At 40.5% G+C, this 18,537-nt stretch overlaps 1 protein-coding gene across 9 annotated transcripts in view; it reads left to right on the forward strand.

The window, feature by feature from the left end:
* The window catches only part of TIAM1 (TIAM Rac1 associated GEF 1), a 528,333-nt gene that overhangs the window by 461,646 nt on the left and 48,150 nt on the right, over positions 1-18,537 (forward strand). For all 9 annotated transcript variants that reach the window (XR_012514869.1, XR_012514870.1, XR_012514872.1 and 6 more), the window contains exon 29: positions 16,229-16,383. The gene's annotated coding sequence lies outside the window, so the exon portion shown is untranslated. The remainder of the gene's footprint in view (positions 1-16,228; positions 16,384-18,537) is intronic.

Consider the following 18,537-nt stretch of genomic DNA (forward strand, 5'->3'; position numbering starts at 1 on the left):
CCAGCCTGGGTGACAAAGCGAGACCCTGTTTTAAAAAAATAAAAATGGTAAAAAAATTATCTTAAATCTTCCACTGCCAAAACTTCCCCTTGCCTATGATTATGTAAACCTGGGTAGTGGATGTCTTCCAGCTGTGGCTGCCTAAATGCTGAGCACCCTTCTTGTGTAGATAGTGTCTCATCTTGCGAGCATTGTCCTGCTTTCTCAAGGTAGAATCTGGCCAAATTCCTTTTCCAGCCCTCCCAGTAAGGGGTGTGTACCCCTTGGAACTGGAATGCAGATGTGTGTGCTGGGCTTTACCCAATTAGGTGCAAACCAGGAAGCTTCGATATGGAAGTGAGTGGCGTGATGACAGCTGAGGATGGAGCCGGCCTTTCATCAGGGTTTAAATGGCCTGGAGGGTGCGAGGGGATGATTTGGGAGGAAGAGAGGCAAGGGTCATAAAGCGGAGGAGAGAGGAGATGCCACATGATTGTTATTTAGAACTCTGGTTCTAACTAAAACTACATTTTGGGTTATGACCCAGTGTGATGGTTAATATTGAGTGGCAACTAGATTGGATTGAAAGATGGAACATACTATTCCTGGCTGTGTCAGGGTGTTGCGAAAGGAGATTAACATTTGAGTAAGTAAGTGAACTGGGAAAGGCAGATCCATCCTCAAGCTGGGTGGATATTATCTAATCAACTGCCAGCCAGGCCAGAATTTAAAAAAAAAGGCAGGAGAAGTGAAAATACTAGACTGGCTTGCTTTTTTTTTTTTTTTTTTTTTGAGATGGAGTTTTGCTCTTGTCACCCAGGCTGGAGTACAATGGCGCAATCTTGGGTCACTGCAACCTCTGTCTCCCAGGTTCAAGTGATTCTCCTGCCTCAGCCTCCCCAGTAGCTGCAATTACAGGCACCCACAACCATGCCCAGCTAATTTTTGTACTTTCAATGGAGATGGGGTTTTGCCATGTAGGCCAGGTTGGTCTCAAACTCCTGACCTCAAGTGATCCGTCTGCCTTGGCCTCCCAAAGTGCTGGGATTACAGGCGTGAGCCACCGTGCTCAGCCTAGACTGGCTGACTCTTCTGGCCTCCATCTTTCTCTCGTGCGGGATGCTTCCTGCCCTTGAACGTCAGACTCCAAGTTCTTCAGCTTTGGGACTCAGATTGGCTTCCTTGCTCCTCAACTTGCAGACGGCCTATTGTGGGACCTCACCTTGAGATCGTGTGAGTCAATACTCCTTAATAAACTCCCCTTTACATATACATCTATCCTATTCGTTCTGAAACTCTAGAGGACCCTGACTAATACACCCAGGGGACACAGAGGTGACACATAGTAGTGCTACATTTCTCAGGCTGACAATGGTGTGATTTCAGCTCACTGCAACCTCCGCCTCCCGGGTTCAAGTGATTCTCTTGCCTCAGTCTCCCCAGTAGAGAGGCTTTCTCAGGCTTTCAAACTCTGATTCACAAAACCTGTTGCCTTGGAGTAGACCAAGCTAACGCCACAGGTGGAACAGATGAGCCGGTGAGGCTGTCGCAGGAGACTGGGGCTGTGATGGGTGCTTTAAAAGCTTGTGCAGGAACAAGCTCTGGTTGGAAACAGAGCGTCATATATATAAGACAACAAAGCTGATGTAGGAAATGATAAACAAGTAGCTAATACGCTATTACACAATTTTACTCCAAAGCAAGGTGTGACCCGATTGGAATTAGAATGTGTGTGTGTGTATGTGTGGCTGGATGGATGTGTGCATGTGTTAAATCTATTGTGAGTGCAGCAGTTGCCATAGAGAATTTTTGGGTAAAATCACCCTCTTTGGAAATATAATTTCTTCCCCCTGGGACCACTTTTGGGATCAAAGCTTATCTGGCTGAGTCAGCTTGGGTGACATCCTTGCCAAAGACGTTATTTCATAGGCATTGTTTTTAGCAGAGCTACTACAATTTTGCAAAGTAAGAATGAAACTCTGGTTTGGGCTTTTATGCAGGTTTAACCGAAATATAAACCATGTTTGATTAATTGGATTGATTGAACATGTAAATGAGACAGGTTTTTGTTTCCTCTTATTTCCAGAGCAGGAATAGTCTCATTTTAGACATTCTGTCGTGGGTAGTAATCTGCTGTCTAACTTGACTCTTCTGACTAATAGTCTCATTACTTAGACATTCTGTCATGGGTAGTATCTGCTCTCTGACTAACTTGACTCTTCTGACTAATAGTCTCATTTTAGACATTCTGTCGTGGGTAGTAATCTGCTGTCTAACTTGACTCTTCTGACTAATAGTCTCATTACTTAGACATTCTGTCGTGGGTAGTATCTGCTCTCTGACTAACTTGACTCTTCTGACTAACTTCTAAGTATCTGAAAAAAAACCTTGCATTGGGTGTTGTTTTAAGATCTTTTCAGTTTACTTATTGAAAAACAGTTTCCCCAGCAGTCTTATTTGCAGAAGTGAAAAAAGCCAATTGTTAGATTTTACATAATTGCACAGGGCCCCTAAATAGCAAAAACAATCTTGAAAAAGAAGAAGAATAGGAATTACCTAATGGGTACTGTGCTTATTATATGGGTGGTCAAATAATCTGTATGCCACCCCCCCCACGACATTCAATATACCATATAACAAGCCTTGACATGTACCCCTGAACCTAAAATAAAAGTTAATAAAAAGAAGAAGAAAGTTGGAAAGCTAACACTTCTGGGTTTCAAAACTGAATACAAAGTTACAGTAATCAAAACAACGTGACACCGTTATAAAGATATGCATAGAGACCAATGTAATAGAATTGAGAGTCTAGAAACGAACTCATACATCTACGGTCGATGGATTCTTGATAAGGACGCCAAGTTCATTCAGTGGGGGAAGAATAGTCTTTTCAAAAAATGGTTCTGGGACAACTGGATTTTTACATGTAAATGAATGTAGTTGCACTCTTACCACACACTGCATACAAAAATTAATTCAAAATGATTTCTGCATTAATCTGATACCAAAACCAGATAAGGACACAACAATAAAAGAAAAATGACAGGCCAATATTCCTGATTAACATATATGCAGAAATCTTCACCAGAATATTAGTAAACTCAATTCAACAACACATTACAAAGATAATTCATTATGATCACGTGTATCCCAGGAATGTAAGGATGGTTCAACATATGCAAATCAGTAAACGCGATGCATCGCATTAGCAGAGTCAAGAACAAAAGCCATATAATTACAATAGATGCTGAAAGAGCATTTGATAAAATTTAACATCCATTCATGATAAAAACTCTCAACAAACTGAGTATAGTAGGAACATATCTCAAAGCAATAAAAGCCGTATATGACTTTTGTATGGCAAAAAGTCATACATGACAAACCCATAGCTAACATCCTACTGGATGGGGAAAAATCAAAATCCTTTTCTCTAAGATCTGGAACAAGACAAGGTTGTCCAGCTTCAGCATTTTTATTCAGTAGGATCCTGGAAGTCCTAGCCAGAGCAATTAGGTAAGAGAAAGAAATAGGAGGCATCCGAATAGGAAAGAAGGAAGTCAAATCATTCTTGTTTACAGATGAGATGATTCTACATTTAGAGAAACTTAAAGATTGCACCAAAAAACTGTTAGAACAGTTGATGGAGAAAGATTGACCAACCAAATGGAGAGCAAAAATAAATAACTAAATAAAAAGCAGGAGTTGCAATTTTTGCCTCTGATAAAATAGACTTTAAAGCAACAAAGATCAAAAGAAGCAAAGAAGGACGTTACATAATGATAAAAGGATCAATGCGACAAGAAGAGCTAAAGATCCTAAATATAAAGAGGTCTTCGACCTCTTAAAGATCCTAAATATATACGCAACCCAATACAGGAATACCCAGATATATAAGACTTATAAAGAGACTTAAGACTCCCACACAATAATAGTGGGAGACTTCAACATCAATATTAGATAGATCAATGAGACAGAAAATTAACAACGATATCCAGGACTTGAACTCAGATCTGGAACAAGTAAACTTAACTAACATTTATAGAACTCTCCACTTTCAATACACAAACTACACACTCTTATCAGTACCACATCACACCTACTTATAGGTTTAAATGAAATATTGGTTGGCTACTTGTTTGTTATTTTCTTCCCTCATTTTTTTTTCATGTCTCCATTATTAAGCACAATTATAGGCATACCCATTTTTAGATTGCATTCTAGCCTGGGCAATAAAGCAACACCCCCATTCTCTCTTCCTCTTCCTCTTCCTCTTCCTTTTTCTTCCTCTCCTTATTTTTTAAATTATTCTTTTTTTTCTTTCTTTCTTTCCCTCTTTCTTTCTTCTTTTTCTTTTTTTTTTAAACAAAACAAAACAAAAAACTGTTAGAACTGATGAACAAATGCAGTAAAGTTGCAAAATACAAAATCAATGTACAAAAATCAGTGGCATTTTTTGTTTATTTTTTGGAGACAAGGTCTTGCTCAGTCACCCAGGTTGGAGTTCAGTAGCAGGATCACGGCTCACTGAACCCTAGACATCCCTAGGACAACCCTTCTACCTCATCCTCCCAAGTAGCTAGGACTAAAGGCATGTGCCACCACACTGGGCTAATTTTTAAAAACATTTTTGTAGAGATAAAGTCTCACTTTGTTGTCCAGGATGGTCTTGAATTCCTAGGCTCAAGCAGTCCTACCACCCTGGCCTTGAACAGTTCTGGGATTATAGGCATGACCCACCATGCCTGTTCGTCAGTAGCATTTATATATGTCAGCAGAGAACAATCTGAAAAGGAAAGCAGTCCTATTCATACTAGCATCCAAAACAAAAACAGAGCCCCAGGAATAAATTTAACCAACAAAGTAAAAGATCTCTACGATGAAAATTACAAAACATTAACAAAAGAAATTGAAGAGGACACAAAAAGTGAAAGATATCCTATGCTTATGGATTGGAAAAACTGATACTGATGTATCCATACCATCTGTAATAGTCCATTTTCACACTGTTGATAATGACATACCCCAAACTGGGCAGTTTACAAAAAAAAGAGATTTAATGGACTCAGTTCTATGTGGCTGGGGAGGGCTTACAATCACGGCAGAAGGCGAAAGGTGAAAGGCACATCTCACATGGCTGCAGAGAAGAGAAACGAATGAGAGCCAAGCGAAAGGGGTTTCTCCTTATAAAACCATCAGTTCTCGTGAGATTTGTCCATTACCGCAAGAAAAGCATGGGGAAACTGCCCCACGATTCAGTTATCTCCCACTGGCCCTCCCACAACATGAGGGAATTATGTGAGCTACAATTCAAGATGAGATTTGGGTGGGGACACAGCCAAACCATGTCACCCACCACCTAAAATGATCTGCAGAATCAATGCAATCCTTATCCAAATACCAATGACACTTGTCTTAGTCTGTTTCTGTGACTCTAGAGGAATACCTGGGTATTTATAAAGAAAAGATGTTTATTTGGCTAATGGTTCTGCAGGCTGTAGAAGCAGCATGGCATCTGCTTCTGGCAAAGGCCTTAGATTGCTTCTACTCATGTCAGAAGCTGAAAAAGGTCCGGGTGAGATCACATGACAAGACAGGGAGGAAGAGAGCAGAGAAGGAGGTGCCAGGCCCTTTTTAGCAATCAGATCTTGTACACAGAGCAAGAACTCATTACCAGGAGGATGGCAACAAGCCATTCATGAGGAATCTGCCCCCATGACCCAAACGCCTCCTGCCCATCCCCACCTCTAACATTGGGGATCACATTTCAATGTGAGATTTGGTGGTGGAGTGGGGGTGTCGAATATCCAAACTACGGCAACCTTCTTCACAGAAATAGAAAAAAAAATCTTAAAATTTACATAGAACAGAACTCCCTGAATAACCAAAGTGATTTTGAACAAAAAGAACAGAGCTGGAGGTATCACACTACCAGGGATCGAAATGTACTACAAAGCTATAGTAACCAAAAATAGCATAGTACTGGCACGAAAACAGACACATAGACCAAATGGAACAGAATATAGAGCCCAGAAATAAACCTATGCATATAGAGCCAATTCAGTTTTGACAAAGATGCCAAGAACATACTTGGGGGAAAGAACTGTCTTGTCAATAAATGGTGCTGGGAAAACTGGCTATCCATATGCCACAGAACAAATCTAGGACTCTGTCTCTCACCATATTAAAAAATCAAATCAAACAGATTAAAGACTTAAATGTAAGATACGAAGCTACTAGAAGAAATCACTGGGGAAATGCTTCAGGACATTAGTCTGGGCAAAGATTTTTTTTTGAGTAGAAACTCACAGGCACAGGAAACAAAGCAAAAATCAACAAACAGGATTATATCAAGCTAAAAACTTCTTACACAGCCAGAAAATGATCAGCAGAGCGAAGAGGCAACCTACAGAATGGGAGAAAATGTTTACATCCGTTTGACAAAAGGATTAATAACCAAAATATATAAGAAATATATAAGAAACTCAATAGCAAAAAAACCCAAAATCTGATTAAAGAATGGGCAAATGATCTGAACAGACATTTCACAAAAGAAGACATAGGAATGGCCAACAGATATGTGGTAAAATGTTCAACGTCACTAGTCATCAGGAAAATGCAAATCAGATATTATATTACATGCAATGAGATATTATCTCCCCCCAGTTAAAATAGCTATTATCAAAAATATAAGAATTAACAAATGCATGCCAGTAGACTGTTGATGATAATGTAAATTAGTACAGCCACTATGGAAAACAGTATGGAGGTTCTTCAAAACTTCAAAATAGATTCACTGTAGGATTTAGCAATCCCAGGACTAAATATGTATCCAAAAGAAAAGAAATCAGCGGCTGGCTGTGGTGGCTCATATAATCCCAGGACTTTCAGAGGCTGAGGCAGGTGGATCATTTGAGGTTAGGTCAAGACCAGCCTGGTCAACATGGTGAAACCCCATCTCTACTAAAAATACAAAAATTAGCCAGGAGTGGTGGTGCATACCAGTAATCCCAGCTACTCAGGAGGCTGAGGTAGGAGAACTGCTTGAACCTAGGAGGTGGAGGTTGCAGTGAGCTGAGATCATGCCACTGCAGTTTAGTCTGGGTGACAGAGAGAGACCCTGTCTCAAAAAAAAAAATTAGTATGTTGAAGATATCTGCATTTCTATATTTATTGCAGCACCGACAGTAGCCAAGATATGAAAATAACCTGAGTATCCATCAATGGATGAATGAATTAAAAAATATGGCACAGATGCACAATGGAATATTGTTCAACCATAAAAAAGAATGAAATTCTGTCATTTGTGACAATATGGATGAATCTGGAGGACATATTAAGTGAAATAAGTCAGACACAGAAAGACACATGTATCACATGTTCTCATTCATGTGTCTCATAAAAGTTGATTTTATGAAAGTATAATATAGAATGATGGTTACCAGAGGGTGAGAAGGATAGTGGAGATTGGGCATGTATTTTCTTATCCAGTAAAGGAAATACAGTTAAATAGAAGGAATAAGTTCTAATGTTTGGTAGAGCAATAAAGTGATGATAGTTAATAATAGTTTATTATTATTAGAAGAGAAGATTTGGCACTTCTGTATTAGAAACACAAAGAAAGGATAAATGTTTGAGGTGATAGATATCCTAATTACCCTGATTTGATGATTACACATTGTATACATCTAACCAAATATCACATGTACTTCATAATTGTGTGTAATTATTATATATCAATAAAAAACTATAGAAGAGAAAAAAAGAATTTTCAATAGTTAATTATAGAAATTTTAATTAAAACCCATATTTCTTTCTTTCTTTCTTTCTTTCTTTTTTTTTAGACAGAAGTCTCATTCTGTTGTCAGGCCGGAGTGCAGTGGTGTGATATCAGCTCACTGCAACCTCTGCCTCCCTGGTTCAAGTGATTCTCCTGCCTCAGCCTCCTGAGTAGCTGGGACTATAGCTGCGTGCCACCACACCCAGCTAATTTTTGTATTTTTAGTAGAGATAGGGTTTCACCATGTTGACCAGGATGGTCTCGATCTTTTGACCTCATGATCCGCCCGTCTCAGCCTCCTAAAATGCTGGGATTTACAGGCATGAGCCACCGAGCCCAGCCAAACCCATATTTCTTAATGATGAGTAAAAAAACAGCAATGCTTCTTTTTGATTCAGGGTGTCTAGAGTTCATTCTTCTTTCTTATCAAATTAACTAAAATATTCTTGCTTTTTGATAAGACTTTATCTGAATTTTTGCTTTTTGCAGGTGTTAAGTCACTTTATTGTATTAAGATACTATCCCAAACCTGAGACATACCCTCTATAAAATACAGAGAAATAAAATCAGCAAATGTTTGACACATCATGAGGAATTAAGGATATCTAAGTCATTTATCAGGACATTTATAGTTTAAGAATGAATTATAAAAGAAAAAATAACAAAAACGACTTGTAAATATGCAGAAAACCGCACAAGTATAATTTTGAAATAAAATGTCAAAAATTTCATTTGAAATTTCATTTGGAGTGGATGTCTCATACAAATGTAAGCCAAAAATTTATGTATAAATAATTTTACAGCTCAATAAAATTTTGTTTTATTTAAAGCCCCAAAACAGGAAAAAAAAATTCACTCAAAATAAATCAATGACCTTAATATAGGAGCTAAAACCATAACACTCCTAGGAGAAAACACAGGGATAAATCTTCGTCATCTTGGATTTGGCAATAAGTTCTTATATGTGACACAAAAAAGCTTGGCAACAAAAGCAAAAACGGACAGATGGGACTACACCAAACACAAACACTTCCTTACGTCAAAGGAAAGAGTCAGCAGAGTGAAAAGCAAAGCTACAAAATGGGAGAAAATGTTTGCAAATCATGTATCTGACAAGGGATTAATACATAGACTATATAAGGAACTACTACCTCTAACAACAAGAACTCAATTAAAAATGGGCAAAGTAGCCATGTGCAGTGACTCATGCTTGTAATCTCAGCACTTTGCGAGGCTGAGCGGATCACCTGAGGTTGGGAGTTTGAGACCAGCCTGACCATCAAGGAGAAACCCCGTCTCTGTGAGAAATACAGAATTAGCCAGGCATGGTGGTGCATGACTGGTAATCCCAGCTACTCAGGAGGCTGAGGCAGGAGAATCTCTTGAACCCGGGAGGCGGAGGTTGTGTTGAGCTGAGATCATGCCATTGCACTCCAGCCTGGGTGACAAGAGTGAAACTCTGTCTCAAAAAAAAAAAAGGCAAAGTACCTGAATATACATTTCTCCGGGGATGGTTTCAAATGGCCTCTAAGCATATATGAAAAGATGCTCAATCATTAGTGAACTGCAAATCAAAATCACAATGTACCTCATACCCATATTAGTATAGCCACTATCAAAAAACACAAAATAACAAGTGTTGGAGAGGATGTGGGGAAACGAACCTTTGTGGACTGTTGTCGGGAATGTAAAAGGGTACAGGCTGCTATGGAGAACAACATGGAGATTTCTCAAAAAAAAAAAAAAAAAAAAAAAGATTTATCATTTAATCTAGCAACTTTACTTCTGAGTATATAGCCAAAAAACTGAAAGCAGGAGCTTGAAGAGATATTTTCACACCGGTGTTCATTGCAGCATTAGTCACAGGAGCCAAGAGGCAGAAGCAACTCAAACGTCCATTGATGGAAGAATGAATAAAGTAAATGCAATATACGTGCAAAGGAATATTATTCAGCTTAAAAAAAGAAGAAAATCCTGTTACAAGTGACAACATGGAGGAACCTTGAGGAAATTATGCTAAATGAAGCCAACCAGTCACAAAAAGACAAACACTGTATGATTCCACTGATAAGAGGCATGGAAAGTAGCCAAACTCATAGAAAGAAAGTAGATTGAAAGTTACCAGGAGCTGGGAGAGAGGAAAGGAGAAGTTATTGCTTAATGGGTAGGAAGTTTCTGTTTGTAGTGAAGAAAAGTTGGTTGCCAGGGGTAGGGGAAAGAAAACCAAAGTTGTTTAATGGATACAGTTTCAGTTTTGCGTAATGAAAAATCCCCTTAGCAACTGTTGGCAAGGGTGTGAAGTTAGGACCCTGTACATTGCTTGTGGGGATGTAAAACGGTACACCTGATGTGGAAAAGAGTAAGGGGATGGTTCCTAAAAAAAAGGAAAAAATTACTAAGCATAACTGGGTATGGTAAAGCAAGCTATTTGGGAGGCTGAGGTAGGAGAACTGCTTCAGTCCAGGAGCTGGAGTCCAGTCTTTGCAAGAGAGGGAGACTCTGTCTATAAAAATTAAAATAAAAATAAAGAAACATATAATTTGCCATATGTTCCAGCAATTCCACTTCTGGATATATATAAAAAGAACTGAAAGAAGAGGCCTAACAGATACCTGTGCACTAATGCTTATTATTCACAATAGCCAAAAGGTGGAAATTTCTCAGTGTCCATCAACAAATGAATGGCTCAACAACATATGTATCCATGTAAGGAAAAATTATTCAGCAATAAAAAGGATTTTTTTTTTTTTTCTGAGACAGGGTCTTGCTCTGTTGTCCAGGCTGGAGTGCAGTGGCGCAATCTTGGCTCACTGCAAATTCTGCCTACTGAGTTCAAGCGATTCTCGTGTCTCAGCCTCCCAAGTAGCTGGGATTACAGGCATGGCCCACCACACCTGGTTAATTTTTGTATTTGTAGTAGAGATGGGGTTTTGCTAGGATTACGGTGCTAGGATTACAGACGTGAGCCACCACACGCCATGTAATAAAGTTTGGATGCATGCTGCAACATGGATGAAAACTTTATGTTCAGTGAAATAAGCCAGACACAAAAGGACAAATGTTGCATAATCTTATTTATATGAAATATCTAAAATAGGCAAATTCGTAGAGACAGAAAGTAGTTTAGAAGTTACCAGAAAAGAGAGGAGAAGGAAGGGAGGAGAAATTATTTCTTAAGGGATGCAAAGTTTCTATTTGGAGTGATGAAAAAGTTTTGGAAATGGATAGTGGTGGTGGTTGGACGATATTGCAAACATAATTGATGCCACTGACAATGTACACTTACAAATGGTTAAAATGGTAAATTATATTTTACCAAATGTCACGTTTTTCCACAATAAAAATTATAAAGACAATCTTCACTTTTTAAAATGAGTAAAACATAAAAAAGTACAAATACACAAATATTAGACATATGGCCAGGGGCGGTGGCTCACTCCAATAATCCCAGCACTTTGGGAGGCCAAGGTGGGTGGATCATGAGGTCAGTAGATCAAGACCATTCTGGCCAATGTGGTGAAACCCCGTCTCTACTAAAATACAAAAAACTAGTGGCAGGTGCCTGTAGTCCCAGCTACTAGGGAGGCTGAGGCAGGAGAACTGCTTGAACTTGGGAGGTGGAGGTTGCAGTGAGACGATATCGTACCACTGCACTCCAGCCTGTCGACAGAGCGAGACACCATTTAAAAAAAAAAAAATTAGACATACAATTCAATGAGCTATGAGCTATACTGGACTCATCCTGTTGCAATAGCAACAGGATGGTGCTCAACTTGACATTGTCAAAATTTTTCCTACATGGTGCTTTGCGTGTGATTTCCCTGCATCTGCAGAGAAACCCTGAGAGGTGCTATGGGGCCCATTTTACAGATGGGAAAATAGATTAAGTCTTGGTCCAAACTTATGCAGCTGTATAAATCCAGCATTCAAATCTAGGTCTATCTGGCTCCAGATGGAGTACAAGCAGACCATGGTGACCATTTTGGGAAAATTGTTTCACCATGGAGGATAATTTTGAACTTTTACTTAATGTAACTAGGGAAGACCACTGTGAGGGAGAATAGATTGAAAGTGAGCAAGAGCCTACCCAACTCCAACTTCTCACTGGATTTTGCTGGAACTCTTCAGCCTCAGAACACTTAGTGTGGGTTGAGTTTTCTAGTTTATACGGTTTTAGTGCACAATGGCAGATTTAGTAAATGTTGAATGCAGTTCTTTTCCAATGTAATAACCTATCCATTTTTGTAGTTTAAAATTGACTTTAAGAAGGGAAGTTCTTGAATTTCCTGCCAGTGACCAGCGGAGGTCGCTCTTTCACTATGAATGTTTTTAGGATCCAAAGCAAACTCTAGCATACATAGTGTTGGGTCCAAAAATTGTCATTCTTATTTTCATTTCTCTCTCTCTCTCTCTCTCTCTCTCTCTCTCTCTCTCTCTCTCTCTCTCTCTCTCTCTCCTTTCCTCCTTTCCTTTCCTTTTTTTATTTCCTTCTCCTCCTATTATTTCAGTAAGTCAGCCCAGATGTGATACCAAGAAAGGAATATTTCTGTTCATCACATTCTTTGAACATTTATTCACCTCTTCCCCAACGACTACTGTTTCCTTTAATAACAAACTTGCCAAGAAAATGGACCAAATGGAAAAGATACTTTTCCTTCCCCTTTACTATTTTTAAGGGTGAAAACGGACTTTCATTTTTGGGTGTAGATAAACAGCTGAACAGCCACATGGCAGAGTTCAGTGTTCCTTTCCTCAGCCGTTCATTTTCAGAGTTGAGCCTGCTCTGGCCCCAGAGAGGGCAACATGGGAGTTGTTTAGAAAAACCCATTGTCAAATCTGGAGAGCATTTAGATTTTTGACACTTGATAGCCAAAACTCATTTTCTGGATGGACACTATCGCTTTCCAGAAGTTTGTTAAGCAGCTGAAAGGAAATTTAGGTTTTGTTGCTTTTCTTTCCCTCGCTCTGGCCCTCTCTTTCCTCCCTCCCTCCCTCCCTCCCTCCCTCCCTCCCTCCCTCCCTCCCTCCCTTCTTCCCTCCCTCCCTCCCTCCCTCCCTTTCTTCCTTCCTTCCTTTCAGTGCTTTCACCAATGTTTCTGATCTTTGCTTTCCTGTATCCCCACCTGTGTTACTTTAAAAAGTATCCAAACAGGGCTTTTTTTTTTCTTTCTTTTTTTGATATTAAGCCTCACTTTGTCACCTATGCTGGAGTGCAGTGGCACGATCTTGGCTCACCGCAACCTCCGCCTCCCGGATTCAAGAAGTTCTCCTGCCTCAGCCTCCAGAGTAGCTGGGATTACAGGTGTGCACCACCATGCCCAGCTAATTTGTTGTATTTTTAGTAGAGAGGGTTTTCACCATGTTGGTCAGAATAGTCTTGAACTCCTGACCTTGTGATCTGCCTGCCTCGACCTCCCAAAGTGCTGGGATTACAGGCATGAGCCACTGCACCCGGCTCAGCCAGGGTTTTTAACTGGGAGAGTTAACAAGCAAAATCAAATTTTATCAATTAGAAAAAAGTTTTTTTTTAAAAGAACTTTGTAGCCTGACAGATGAGGGGATCAGGGTGCATGTGTGTTGGGGGCAGGAAAGGTGTGTGACAAGCACAACTTCTTTATTCTAAATTACCTTGTGGGGGCAGGAGGGAAGAATTATTTACTTTAAGGATGAGATGATTCAGAGCTCCAAAAAAATAGTCATCTGCAGAAGTGCCTCATCACACAACGTGGTTAGTGAGACCTTCAATGGACTTGTTATTTGTGTCTTGGATGCTATGTCTTTTAAAGGGGCTGAAGGATCTTTAGGGAGTTAGGAGGCAGACGAGCTTTCCTGCTTCTAATTGATATCATGCCGCTTTTCCTTCTCATTCAGGCTATTCACACTAACAAGAGGAGGTTGGTTGGGGCCCTCCTCCTAAATTGGTTTCAACTATATTTCCATTGCTTGTGTGACTTTGAACCTGTCCCTGAATCTGTCAAGGTTTCAGCTGTCCCTGTCACACAATGAGATGTGGAATGATGTGACCTGTGACATCTTCTGAATGCCAGCTCTATGATTCTCCCTGACTTTATTGTCTTAGAAGCACCGTGTTCAGATTCTGATTCACTATTCCAAGCAACTGCCTCACCTTACAGTAAAGTAGACAGAATATCAATAAATACAAGATTGTATTTTCCTTTCTTTTGGTTCTGGAAAGACTTTTGATCCTAGCCTCTAGTTGAACAGGAATGGGGAAAAAAGGAAGGTGAATCAATAAAATAAAAGACCACTTTGGAGCCTGACTTCCTGGGTTCAAGTCCTGGCTTTGTTACTTTTATCAGTAGGTGAGCAAGCTTTAAAATTCTTTGTTCTTCCATTTTCTCATCTCAAAAAATAAGATAAAAATGTCACCAACCTCGTGGGTAGGATTGTTGTAAAGACAGCTATCACTGTAGTAATTATTACGTAATTATTATTTCTGCCAACTTATAATTATGCCTTTTATTTATTTATTTTTGGAGATAGGGAATTATAGTTCACTGCAACTTTGGACTCCCAAGTTCAAGTGGTCCTCCTGCCTTGGCCTCCCAAGTAGCTGGGACTGCAAGCATATGCCTGGTTATTTTTTAAGAAAAATTTTAGTAGAGATTGAATCTTGGTGTGTTGCTCAGGCTGGTCTCAAACTTCTGGGCCTGAGTAATCCTCCCACCCAGGCCTCCCAAAGTGCTGGGATTACAGGTGTGACCCCACCCCCCACTGTGCCCAGCTTATGCTTTTTGGAAGATTAGCATCTTCCATTTTCCACTGTGACTCATTAATCAATTTGAGAAACGACTTTTTGTGAAAAAGACTGTCCTGGGCCCATTTTCCTGCCTTTGTAGTGTGTATTTACAAATGAGTTGGCAAGATAAGCCCGCCGTAAGTAAAATGCAAGTGGATCGCCTGAGAGGGGACTGTCGGGGGAAGCTGCTTTTGAGGTCACGGATCTCCACTGGTGGCTGTTTTGTCAATGCGCCTTCAGGGAACAGGGACAGTGCAGCCCCTGTTCAAAGGACATGAGCAAACCATTCACCTGGTGTTATAGGCTGAAAACCACTCAACAAGCCCGTCAACATGATGGGCTCGAAACCTCCATGAGGGCTCAATTCAAAGGATGGTCTGAGGGCTAGCAGCGTGGGCATTTGGCATTACCTGGGAGCTTGCTGGAAATGCTGGATCTTGGTTACCACCCCACACCCGCTGTATCAGAATCCGTACTAGAATGAAATTCTTAGGTATTTGGAGAGGTTTCTCGGCAATTACTGAGCACATTAAAGTTGAGAAATGCAGCCAGACCTGTGTTCTGTCTATTGTTCTTTTTCTTTTTCTTTATTTTTGAGACAGAGTCTCACTGTGTCCCCCAGGCTGGAATGCAGTGATGTGATCTTGCCTCACTGCAACCGCCTCCTGGGTTCACGTGATTCTCCTACCTTAATCTTCCAGGCAGCTGGGACTACAGGCATGGTGTCACCCCCAGCCATTTTGTTTTTTGTACTTTTAGAAGAGATGAGATTTTACTATGTTGGCCAGGGTGGTCTTGAACTCCTGATCTTAGGTGATCCATTCACCTTGGCTTCCCAAAGAGCTGGTATTATAGGTGTGAGCCATTGCACCTGGCTGGTCTACTTCCTTTTAGTTTTGGTTTTACCCACTGAAGCAGATTGTCGGTAATGATAAAGAAGTGACATGGAGCAGAAACTGACAGGAATTACCTTGGGGATTTCACTGAAGACACAGTGACCATAATTACGATAATCATCAGCCATATTCTCCAGGATGGAGCCTGTGAATTTACCAGATAAATTTGCATTTCCATGAAGCCACGGCAACTCATGATTTTTCCCTTTGCCCTATCTTCCACTGTGATTATAGGGGTAAGGAAAATTATTCTAAATCTCTGTGTGAAATGAAAAGGGAAAATTTTTTTTGAATATCTTAAAAATGCAATACTCAAAATGGTAAATCTTGTGCTATAAACTTTAAATTAATTCCCTTTCAGCCTCAAAGTTCTGTTTCTCTTTTAACTTGTTTTGATTTTGAAAGTAATATATACCTATTTGAGAAAAGTTGCGTAATAGATGACAAAGAAAAAAATGAAAACCATCATCCAGAAGTAACCACTTTTGATATTTTGTTTATAGAATTCTAGGAGGTTCATTTCCCTATAAAGTAGAAATAGACTGAACACACTTCTTTACAAACCACCTTTTCTCCCATATTACTATCATTGCTTAGACTTCCTATGCCATGAATATTTCATACTACAGAGGTTCTCAAACATGAGTGAGTCTCAGAATTACAGATTGTTGGCTCTAGCCTCAAAGTGTCTGATTTAGGAGTTTTGGGATAGACCTGGGAAGTTGTATTTCTGCAAGTTTCAGGAGACCGCACTTGGAGAACAGCTGCTATGTATCCGTCTTACTAAACTTGGAATCTGTGTGTTTTTTTCCTCAGGCTTTTAAAGTGATTTTGATGGTCCATCAGTCTGAAAACCATGATGGGAGCATCATCATAGCACTGATCTGATAATGCTGTGGCAGGAGAGAGGTGTGAGGAGGCTGCAATCAGGCTGCTCTTCTAAAGATGGCTTGTTTTTAGAAAGTGCACAGGTAAAGGCACCCTTGGACATTTTGGTTTAGTCTCATAAAGCGTTTGTAAAAGAGTTGTAAACTTTTGGCCGAGGGCGGCGGCTCACATCTGTAATCCCAGCGCTTTGGGAGGCCGAGGTGGGCAGATCATGAGGTCAGGAGTTTGAGACCATCTGGCCAACATGGTGAAACCTCGTCTCTACTAAAAATACAAAGTTTAGTCTGACATGGTGACGCACGCCTGTAATCCCAGCTACTCAGGAGCCTGAGGCAGGAGAATCGCTTGAACTGGGATGCAGAGATTGAAGTGAGCTGAGGTCGCACCACTGCACTCCAGCCTGGGTGACAGAGCAAGACTCCATCTCAAAGAAACAAAAACCAAAAAAGAAAAAAAACAAGAGAGTTGCAAATTTTTTACACCTTCAACTTCAAAAAATTATTTTATTTTACCACAACAGTTTTGGCTCAAAATGAAGGGAAATTGATTAATGGCCATGGACTGTTACTATTGTTAGAAGAAAAGAAACAAACGGGACAGATTTTATAAAAGCAAGCAAGAGACTGACAGCCAAGGGAATACTGTAGAATTTAGTAGTCATTGGTGAAAATCGACTTCCTAGGCTGACCTTCCTCTATTGTCTGATATATGTCTTTTCAGCTTCTGTCATGTCAAGAAAACAAAGAAACAAAACAGGGTGACTGTGTGAAATATACACATTTGAAAAGTAGCTCGCCCCTATCATCTGTGTGACAAAAATACATACCATACGGGAAGTGACTATTTTATTAGTCAGGGTTCTCAAGAGGTACAGAACTAATAGGATAGATGTATATGAAAAAGGGAAGTTTATCAAGGAGTATTGACTCACATGATCATAGGAGAAGAAAGCCAGTTGGAGTCCCAAAGCTGAAGAACTTGGAGTCTGATGTTTGAGGGCAGGAAGCATCTAGCATGGGAGAAAGATGGAGGCCAGAAAACTAGACCAGGCTAGTCTTTCCAGGTTCTTCTGCCTGCTTTTTTTTTTTTTTTTTTTTTTTTCCCTGAGATAGCATCTCGCTCTGCTGCCCAGGCTAGAGTGTGGTGGCGTGATCTCAGCTCACTGCAATTTCTGCCTCTTGGGTTCAAGTGATTCTCCTGCCTCAGCCTCCCAGGTACTACAGGCGCTGGGACTGCAGGTGCACTCCACCATGCCTGGCTAATTTTTTGTATTTTTAGTAGAGATGGGGTTTCACCGTGCTAGCCAGGATAGTCTTGATTTCCTGATCTTGTGATCCACCCGCCTCGGCCTCCCAAAATGCTGGGATTGCAGACGTGAGCCACTGTGCCCGGCCTGCCTGCTTTTATTCTAGGTGTGCTGGCAGCTGATTAGATGGTGCCCACCCAGATTGAGGGTGAGTCTGCCTTTCCCAGTCTGCTGACTCAAATGTTCTCCTTTGGCAACACCCTCACATGCACACCCAGGAACAATACTTTGCATGCTTCAATCCAAGTAAGTTGACACTCAATATTAACTATCACAACTATATTTTTGCATTGGATATTTTTTCTTTTTATTTTTTAAGAGGTAGGGTCGGTCACTCTGTTGCTCAGGCAGGGGTGGATTGCCACAATCATAGCTGACATCAGGCTCTAACTCCTGGGCTAAAGTGACCCTCTCACCTCCAGAGTAGTTGGGATAGAGGCGCATGCCACCATGCCCAGCTACGTTGTCTAAGTCATCTACAGCTGTAGTCAGCCAAATCAAAATAGAAAAGCTTACCCAGGCCTTAGTTCAGTGACTTGCGAGATAGTGGAGGGAAAGCAAAGCTTCTTTGTTCTTTTATTGAGGCAAAGGAAGCATTCCTCAGATTCACTGTTACGTCATGATGGCATGGTTCCTGCTTTTAGAGGCATTAGCTGTATAGCTGCAACCAAACCACTCAACTTCACTGAGCCCGTTTCCTCATTTGTGGCAGGCCAGGGTACCATTCTGCTTGCCTGCCTCCAGGGCTGGAGGTAGAGAAAATCAGATGAGAAAATAGGAAAGCAGTTTGATTATGAGCAACGGCTCATGCCTGTCATCCCAGCACTTTGGGAGGCTGAAGTAGGAGGATCGCTTGAGCCCAGGAGTTTGAGGCCAACTTGGGCAACATAGTGGGACCCCATATCTGTTGAAAAATTAAAGTAAATTTAAA

Source organism: Saimiri boliviensis, chromosome 18 (assembly GCF_048565385.1).
Source record: "Saimiri boliviensis isolate mSaiBol1 chromosome 18, mSaiBol1.pri, whole genome shotgun sequence".
Taxonomy (NCBI): domain Eukaryota; kingdom Metazoa; phylum Chordata; class Mammalia; order Primates; family Cebidae; genus Saimiri; species Saimiri boliviensis.